Source organism: Bactrocera tryoni, chromosome 2 (genome assembly GCF_016617805.1).
Source record: "Bactrocera tryoni isolate S06 chromosome 2, CSIRO_BtryS06_freeze2, whole genome shotgun sequence".
In the NCBI taxonomy this organism is placed as follows: Eukaryota; Metazoa; Arthropoda; class Insecta; order Diptera; family Tephritidae; genus Bactrocera; species Bactrocera tryoni.
Window position 1 is genome coordinate 8,781,679 of NC_052500.1, and position 10,159 is coordinate 8,791,837.

Sequence of the window (10,159 nt, forward strand, 5' to 3'; positions counted from 1 at the left end):
CACCCACTACAAAGAGTTGATTCAGCATTTTCTTTTTACTATAAAAAGTACTACCATATGGAATTTAATAAAATCCACCCATGGTTGCATTCGTGTACTTCACTAAACATTCAAAATTCAATCATGACTGCAGCCTAAAGGAATGTACTTATTATTTTGACCATATGTGTACATACGTGATACTTTGCTTATAAAAGAACTAGTCTCTCAGTTTTCGAGATATCAATCAAATTTTTCACACGTGATTTTCTCTCTATGAAGTTGCCCATTTGTTGGAACCATCGATATCAGAGCACTATAGCATATAGCTGCCATACAAACTGAACGATCGGAATCTATTGCTTGTATGAAAAACTTTTTCATTTGACAAGGTTTTCTAACGAAATGTGAGATGTATAACTTTCTAAAGCATCGCTAAAATATCTGAGGAAATTTTTGAAATCGGACTATTATATCGTATATAATAGTATATAAAATCAAGCTCTTGTGTGGAAACTTCGTTATTTCTGAAGAGTATTCCATTTTCGGTGCCACCGAAGTTCATGTTTTTTCTGGTTTTAAATGAACATTGAAATAATTATTTTTTAATTATTTATTTAATACTTATAAAAAATAAATTATATTTTTAATTAAATTTTATTTGTAAAAAAATAAAAATTCGAATATATTACAACATTTATAACTAGTTATTTGGTTTTTATTCTAAAGAACAATGCAACCCTGTGTCCATTTTTATTTTACTCGTTTGGATCCGTTTTTTTGATTTCCTACTTCCCTTTCTCTATTATACTTGAGCAGCGAATAACGAAAGAGCGTGAAGTCAAAAGAGCAGAATTTTTTGAGAACTAACTAATGCGCTCTTAAGGAAATTCTCTCAAATCAAAAGAGAATATTCCTCTCTGCGTTCGCCAAATGCTCTTGCATCGAAAGCTCAAAGAGTATCAATGCCATTTGGGCTGCACAGTCATCTTATTACTTTTGTAAAAAGTTGTTGCTATTTACATCGTTAATGACTTACATGTCATTTGCCTTTCCTCACCTTGTTGTTTCTGACTTCTTCGCACTGACACACTATCCTATAATCCCACAAACGCACTTTACATGCGCCGGCTTACACTACTCACTAGCAATACATATTTTTTCACTAGCAAAAAAACATATGAGATCAAACGCGCGCACTTAATTTTTACAGAGTTTCATTGAAACATTATTTAAATTTAAGTTTTTAGTAAAAATATTTTCAAATGGCACAATGCTTTCTCAGAAAACTTTAATTTTCGACTGCTGCAGGGGAATCGCTTTTGGTTTTATTCGTGTTGGAACGAGTATCAGAGAAAGTAGTGGGGCATGGGTATTGCCAAAGTTTGTAGATTTTACACAAATGTTTGTTTTTATAAGTAAAACAATATGTAATTCAACTGTATCAAAAAATAAAATAAAAAGATGAGGTATTAATGTCTAATAATAGTTAATATTTTTGAAAATTTGATTAAATATATGTATGTTACACGAAACACCTAATTAAAAAAAATGTGGAGCTTAAATTTTCAGAAATAAAGCTTTTTTAATTTATACTAAAAAAAATACTTGCATAAGCTAAATAATTAATGTATTTTAACATAGAAATTTAAAATTATTTTGAATTTGAGAGAATAAACTTTTGAATAAAAATAAATTATTGCAATTATAGAAATATTTTTTTGTTTATATTGAGTTCATATAACGTTACGTAGCAAATTATTGCAATGTATTTTGTTGATAAAACTAAAAGTGAAAAAAAAACTTAAAAAGTGCGCTGTTTTTTCCCCAATTATTGTATTTTATATGCATTGCAATTACAAAGCAAAAACTTTCAACAATAATATGCTGAACACTTAGAAAGCGACAGACTTCAAGCGACATACATATATCAAATTTTAAAATACACACGTTCTTAAGAACACAGTTATTTAGGCAGCTGCACGACAACATAATTGTGTCCATACGAACTTGTGTATTTTAATATTTGACAGATGTCGTTTGAAGTCTGTCACTCTCTATGTGTTCAACACATCACTTGGTTCAACACCATCCCTTCACTCACTCACTTAAATGCAAAAAAATACTGCTGCAAAGCCCAAACACATTATAAAAAAACACTTAATTTCTCACCCTTAACTCATGCACTCTTAGCTTATCACATATTAGAGCAAATGAGAAATTTTCTCTCCATCGAACTTCATTACTAGTTACATCGTAAGCGAAGAGCATACTAGCTAGCTTGGCGTGCGCACACAGTTCGCATGAGAGCACCATACATACATATGATCTCTCTGCATGCAGTGCCACCAACACAACAACTATCTAAATTGTTTTTGCGCATATTTGCAAATGCATTTGTATTTTGTTGTTACTGTATGTTTCTTCCGATTTTTTCGAACATTTCGGCACATAGCTAAGGAATTTCAAGGCCATTCACATAAATATGTATGTACTAACAGGCATTACCTCTACGAATAACTGTATTTTGTTCACATATTTTAATATTATAAAAACAGATTTCAAATGAAAATATACATACATATTAAGCATGTTCACTTACTTGCGACGTATCCATTTTAGAGCAGCCTTCCATTGCCTTGATATTTGCAGCTTCTTTTCACACCTGCACACTTTTTACACTAACACTTTCACACACGCCGACTCCCGCAACTCGCTTGCAACACATATTTTTTCACTCGCGAAATAAACACTTCAAATCGCACGCACGCACTAATACCTTACACGCTTCCTATAAGCAATGCTGTTGAATCGCCATCACTTTACCGAATCACTACGCTCACTTTTGCTTCGAATTACTTACACACAAAAAAACGCTTTTACTATCGCGCCCGCACTAATTCTTTTTACAATTCGATTGAAACACTTTTCGCACTTTCATTTTTCAATAACATAGATTTAATCGATGATATTAAGTTTTATTATTTAATGCTTAAAATAGTTTTCTTGTAGACGCCACCATGTCAATTGTCCTTCGTATTGCGCCGTTGGAAACTTAATGCGCAGCTCAGGTTGCATGCGCTTTCGAGCATGCACTTCGTGTTTTCGATGTAACAGAGCAGTGTATGGGAGCGAACGAAAAACTCTCGTTTGCTATCAAAGGTGATAATCTATTGTTCTTGCATTCCTTGTTGTAGGTGTTTTCTAATTTTTCCAGTCACCGAATTCGAAAGTGTGTAAAGCTCATTTAACAGGGTGCAACATCCAATTTTTATTTTTAAGGTTTTTTGTTATTATTTACAGTATAAAGTATTAGAATATAATAAATATATTATTAATTATTCGTATTGACTGATCTGCTAGGTTAAAAATAAAAACAAAATATATTCAAATAAACAAAAATTGCCAAAAATTAATAGGTGTCCACAGAACATTTGGCTCTCTCTCGTTTTGCGCTTCCCTTCTTAGCTACTTTCGTTTAAAAATCTTTTCTCGCATCAGCTGTGCAACGTCACACGGATAGGGAAGTAAGAAACTAATAAACGGAAACCGACGAGTAAAGTTGGATATGCACACAGAGTTGCATTCTGTGGGCATAAATATTTTTCCAACTTAATATATAAAAATAAAAATATAAGGAATGTTGCTGTGATTAAAGAGAAAAATTTGGTATTCTTAATATCAAAATTAATAAAAAAAGAAATACACTTATAATGTATCCGAAAATAATAATAATTATAATACAAAACTAAGATGAAATAAGTTCAAAAAATATCGGAATTTTTATTTAATTTCATTAATAACTTCTTACTAATTTCTAGGAAATAACTCTCTTTGCCATACCACTTAGAGGAAGAGAACCTCACAAAGATGAGCAGGTGAGAACGTGAAAGTTTTAGTATTATTTATTCCGGAAACGACAACTTCGTAGGGAGCCAACTGAGCGAGCTCATCTCCGCCGAGCCAATGACGGCTATATCGCTATCGCATATATGTAAGCCATGTTATCTACGGAATGATCGAATCGTATAACTCAAAAAGTCATATAAAGGTATTGAATCAGTGTTGCATATGAAATATTTAATTTTGATAAGGATTTATACTAAAGTATATATAAAGAGTTTCTTACTCTTTGTTAATATCTATTGTTTTAATAAAAAAACATTTATTGTGAAGTTACTATAACAGTTAGATACATATATGTATGCTTCCGCAGCACCTTTTGTAAATCATAGTATGTTCTGCAAAGTCGGTATTTCATCCGCTCAAAGAAAAAAACTTTCTTAAAAACAAATTGTTTTCGAAAAACTTAAAACTTTTTCAACGCGAATGCAACCCTGTCGCAACCAAAGTCAATTAGACGCCTTCACATCCGTTATACGTCAAAGTTATTAGTTTGTTCTAAGGCGAATGAAAACGATAGCAATTCTACAACAGTAGAAGAATATTAACGTTTTCATAGTAAATTTTGTGTTAATTTGAAAATAATTTTATTGAAAATAGAGTTCAATGTGTGCTTTATAGAAAGTATGTAAAATATTAGTGCGTGCGTTCGATTTCAAGTCTTTATTTAGTCAGAGAAAAAATATGTGTTGCTAGCGAGTTGCGGGAGTCGGCGCGTGGGAAAGTGTTAGTGTAGAAGAGTATGCAGGTGAGAAAAGAGGCTGCAAATATCAAAGTAAGGAAAGGCTGCTCTGAAATGGATACGTTACAAGTAAGTGAAAATGCTTATATGTATGTATATTTTAATTTAGAATATGTTTTTATAATATTAAAATGTGTGAACAAAATATTGTTGTTGGTAGAGGTAATGCCTGTTAGTACATACATATTTACATAAATGGCCTTGAAATTCCTTTGCTATGCGCAGAAATGTCCGAAAAAATTGGAACAAACATGCAGTAACAACAAAATCCATTAAGATTTGTAGAACATATATGTATTTACCAGCAATCGATCATAAACAACAAAATTAAATATTTTGTTTTTACTTTTAGCCTAGCAGATCAATCAATACGAATAATTAAAGATTCTGATGTTTTATCAAGCAACTAAAAAACTTTAAAAATAAAAGTTGGATGTTGCACCCTGTTAAATGAGCTTTACACACTTTCGAATTCGGTGACTGGAAAAATTAGAAAACACCTACAACAAGGACTGCAAGAACAATAGATTATCACCTTTGATAGCAAACGAGAGTTTTTCGTTCGCTCCCACACACTGCTCTGTTACATCGAAAACACGAAGTGCATGCTCGAAAGCGCATGCAACCTGAGCTGCGCATTAAGTTTCCAACGGCGCAATACGAAGGACAATTGACATGGTGGCGTCTACAAGAAAACTATTTTAAACATTAAATAATAAAACTTAATATCATCGATTAAATATATGTAATGGAAAAATGAAAGTGCGAAAAGTGTTTCAATCGAATTGTAAAAAGAATTAGTGCGGGCGCGATAGTAAAAGCGTTTTTTTGTGTGTAAGTAATTCGAAGCAAAAGTGAGCGTAGTGATTCGGTAAAGTGATGGCGATTCAACAGCATTGCTTATAGGAAGCGTGTAAGGTATTAGTGCGTGCGTGCGATTTGAAGTGTTTATTTCGCGAGTGAAAAATATGTGTTGCAAGCGAGTTGCGGGAGTCGGCGCGTGTGAAAGTGTTAGTGTAAAAAATGTGCAGGTGTGAAAAGAAGCTGCAAATATCAAGGCAATGGAAAGCTGCTCTAAAATGGATACGTCGCAAGTAAGTGAACATGCTTAATATGAAATGTATGTATATTTTCATTTGGAATCTGTTTTTATAATATTAAAATATGTAAACAAAATACAGTTATTCGTAGAGGTAATGCCTGTTATTACATACATATTTGTATGAATGGCCTTGAAATTCCTTAGCTATGTGCCGAAATGTTCGAAAAAATCGGAAGAAACATACAGTAACAACAAAATACAAATGCATTTGCAAATATGCGCAAAAACAATTTAGATAGTTGGTGTGTTGGTGGCACTGCATAGAGAGAGATCATACGTATGTATGGTGCTCTCATGTGAACTGTGTGCGCACGCCAAGCTAGCTAGTATGCTCTTCGCTTACGATGTAACTAGTAATGAAGTTCGATGGAGAGAAAATTTCTCATTTGCTCTAATATGTGATAAGCTAAGAGTGCAGGAGTTAAGGGTGAGAAATAAAATGTTGTTTTTTTTTATAGTGTGTATGAGCTTTGCAGCAGTATTTTTTTGCATTTAAGTGAGTGAGTGAAGGGATGGTGTTGAACCAAGTGATGTGTTGAGCACATAGAGAGTGACAGACTTCAAACGACATCTGTCAAATATTAAAATACACAAGTTCGTATGGACACAATTATGTAGTCGTGCAGCTGTCTAAATAACTGTGCTCTTAAGAACGTGTGTATTTTTAAATTTGCTATATGTCGCTTGAAGTCTGTCGTTTTCTATGTGTTCAGCATATTATTGTAGAAAGTTTTTGATTTGTAATTGCAATGCATATAAAATACAATAATTGGGGAAAAAAAACAGCGCACTTTTCAAATCAGTTTTTAGTTTTATCAATAAAATACATCGCAATAATTTGCTACGTAACGTTATATGAACTCTATATAAACAAAAAAATATTTCTATAATTGCAATAATTTATTTTTATTCTAAAGTTTATACTCTCAAATTCTACATTTACATTTCTATGTTAAAATATATTAATTATTTAATTTATGCAAGTATTTTTTTAGTATAAATTAAAAAAGCTTTATTTCTGAAAATTTAAGCTCAATATTTTATTTAAAATAGGTTTTTGGTGTAGCATACTTATATTTAATCAAAATTCCAAAAATATTATCTATTATTTGGCATTAATATCTCATCCTTTTATTTTATTTTTCTATACAGTTCAATAACATATTATTTTATTTATAAAAACAAACATTTGTGTAAAATCTTCAAACTTTGGCAATACCCATGTAGTGTGGCTTAACCAAATTCGATCAGACGCTACAGGCTCTGCTACTCGTTCCAACACGAATAAAAACAAACCCCGCAGCAGTTGAAAATTAAAATTTTCTGAGAAAACATTGTGGCATTTGAAAATATTTTTACTAAAAACTAAAGTTTAAATAATGTTTTATTGATTAAGTGCGCGCGTTTGATTTCATATGTTTTTTTGCTAGTGAAAAAATATGTATTGCTAGTGAGTAGTGTAAGCCGGCGCATATAAGGTGGGTTTGTCATAAATAGCAAGGCGACGAAAGGCAAATGGCATGTACATAAGTCGCAAACATGTATTGATTGAAGTAGCAAAAACGATTCACAAAAATAAGAAGTTGACTGCGCAGCGCATTGAGCTGTCGTTTTAAGAGCAATTGATTCGCAGAGCGAGGAATGTGCTCTTTGCTCTTTTGACTTTGAGAGCATTTATACAAGAGCGCATCAGTGAGAGCTCAAAAAAATTGTGCTCTCTTGACTTCACGCTCTTACGTTATTCGCTGCTCTAGCATAATAGAGAAAGGGAAGTAGGAAATCAGAAAACGGATCCAAACGAGTAATGTAGGAAATGTCAACAGAGTTGCATTTTTGCGCAAACTAAAAACAAAATAACTAGTCTTAAGTATTGTAATAAATTCTTTATAAATAAAATTTAATTAAAAATAAAGTTTATTTCACATAAAATAAATTTTTCTAACTATGTATTAAGCAATTATTAAATCAAGAAAAAACAGTGGCACCGAAGCTGGAATACGCTTCACAAATAACGAAATTTCAATACAAGAACTTGATTTTGAGCATTCAGTATGACAGGTATACATACTATATACTGGCCCGATCTGAAAAATTTCTGTAGATATTGTAGTTTGTTCTTAAAAAGAAATATACTTTAAATTTTACCTTATCGAAGGAAAAGGTTTTCACTTGATATCGATCATTAGTAAGCGCGACAGCTATATGCAATATCTAATATCGGCAATTTCAACAAATGAACAGTTTCTTGGAGAGAAAAGAACGTGTGCAAAGTTTCAGATTGATATCTCAGAAACTTAGCCAATAGTTTGCGTATAAGCAAAGCATCACGCATATCGTTAATAATAAGAGGAAAATAAATGAAATAAAGTGAGTGTTAAATAGAAGTGGTACCAAATACTTATATTTTGAGAAAAACCAGTAACCCAAGTCCACCACGAATTGGGTTGCTACAGACATATTACACTCATTCACAGAAATAGTATGAGTAAAACTTTGTTGCGCTTGGATGAGCACCATTGATAACACCAAAATCCTACTCATTTTTAACTTATATATTATATGTATATACCAAGTATTTTCTGTGCTTTTTGAGCATGGAATGGAAAGAAACATGGCATTACGTAACGCTTTCATCCATCACGCAATCGTGAGAAGTTTATCCTACTTCCTTTACGACAGCGAACATGTACTTTTATCTGTATAGTAGATTTGAAATAGTCTATGTCCAGTCGCTGCGTTCGTGGGCTACAATATCCGGTGCAGGGTGAACTCGTTGAGTTCGTATTGGCGTGTAAGCCGGCTAACATATTCGCCTTAAACTCCGTTTAGATATTCATTTTGAAATTTTCATCCAAAAAATAAACGTTTTGGTGTGTACATAAACATTAATATATCATATATAAATATATTCTGAAATCTGGAGGATACAGACTTCATAATTTAAAGGGCTTAGTGCCATACGCTTAATATTCTTATATAGGCGATTATCTAGTTTCCTCTCTACAATATTAATATAAGATTGACAAATGTCATTTGGCACCAATTTAAAATCCGTTTGACAGCCCTCATCTAAAACCCATCTGACATCCGCTTGATATCGGTTTGATAGTGTCATTATTCTTATTTATAAACTCCATCTTATCTTCCGGAACACAACGCCCATGAGATCACTCTGCCTTACAACAACTCTACAGATAAAACAAGCGTCGCAATGCCACTAATACCACATATACATTTTTTAATCCTTTAAAACGTTCATATTTCTAAAATATATCCACATATAAAGCAACATTTTTATACCATTTAGTTATACATTTTTGTACCAAGGCAAACTGTCACCACAAAAACGAGACTAAAGAGAGATTTGCCTACTTTTTGTGTGAGTTTTCGAAAACAGTGGCAAAAACGTATCATAGAAACATAAGAATGCCACAATGAATTGCGTACCACATGCAATCTGACTGAGTGCGCAGCATAACAGCTCGACAAAAGCGGCTATGTGCCGAAAGAATGCAAGACAAAGGAAAACAAAAATATTTACCAACGCATGCAACAAAATGATAACGCCACATATGAAAGCGCCAGCAAACGAAGGACACCACTACTGCCCACACATGCCCCACAAATATTAATAATATGCATTCACTGAAAATATATGAGTATGTATGTAAGTACATATGTATGCATTACACCCCTGGTAGGGTATGTAATATCGAGGTCAGTGCGTGGTAGTCGGTCTGGTAGCCACAATGCTGCGCCAGCGTTCGTACAATAACGGACAGCTTTCAACTTGCAACTTGGTATGCAACTTTGGGGCAAAAATGCCACAACACACACATACCTAACTAAATGATATGCAGTTATTTGTGCCAGTTTTTATAACGGTGACGTAGTTTTACTTTGCTGTTTGTTTTTGAGTGCCGCCAAGCCACGGTGACCCGACACGTCTGACACTTGCGTCACACTCACTCGACTTTGTGCCATTCTTCATGTAACATAAATTAATTTCATGTTTATCTGCCGCAATTTTACTTTAATTTATGTGCTTTAGTATAAGCATTCAGCTACCTTATTGTGGGATGTTATCAGCTTTTTAAGTCTGCTTCGATAATACTTATACTTTTTTGCAATTTAATTAGTATGATTTGACTTAAAAGGAAATTTTTTTTTTGCATTTTTTAAATCCTCGAATCAACTGTTTTATTTATCAGTTTTTCGGAATCCAAGCTTTCTATGGTTTGGTGAATCCAACCTACAAATATCCCATCATATAGTAACAAAAAAGTTAATAAATATACATTAATATAGGAGATATATGTGTATAAGTTCTGATATCCTTTGAAGGTTGCAAGCTTCGCTTAGAGAATGTTCATTGAAGCGGCTAATTTTAATTTCAGTCAATTCGCCAGCTTCATAAAAAGTATGACAACCGT

At 32.8% G+C, this 10,159-nt stretch overlaps 1 long non-coding RNA gene across 1 annotated transcript; it reads left to right on the forward strand.

Moving 5' to 3' along the window:
• Window positions 1-4,519: 4,519 nt before the first annotated feature.
• Window positions 4,520-5,502, forward strand: LOC120769171. The gene is made up of 2 exons (XR_005704827.1): window positions 4,520-4,693; window positions 4,977-5,502. It is a non-coding gene; the product is annotated as an uncharacterized LOC120769171 (long non-coding RNA).
• Window positions 5,503-10,159: the final 4,657 nt, after the last annotated feature.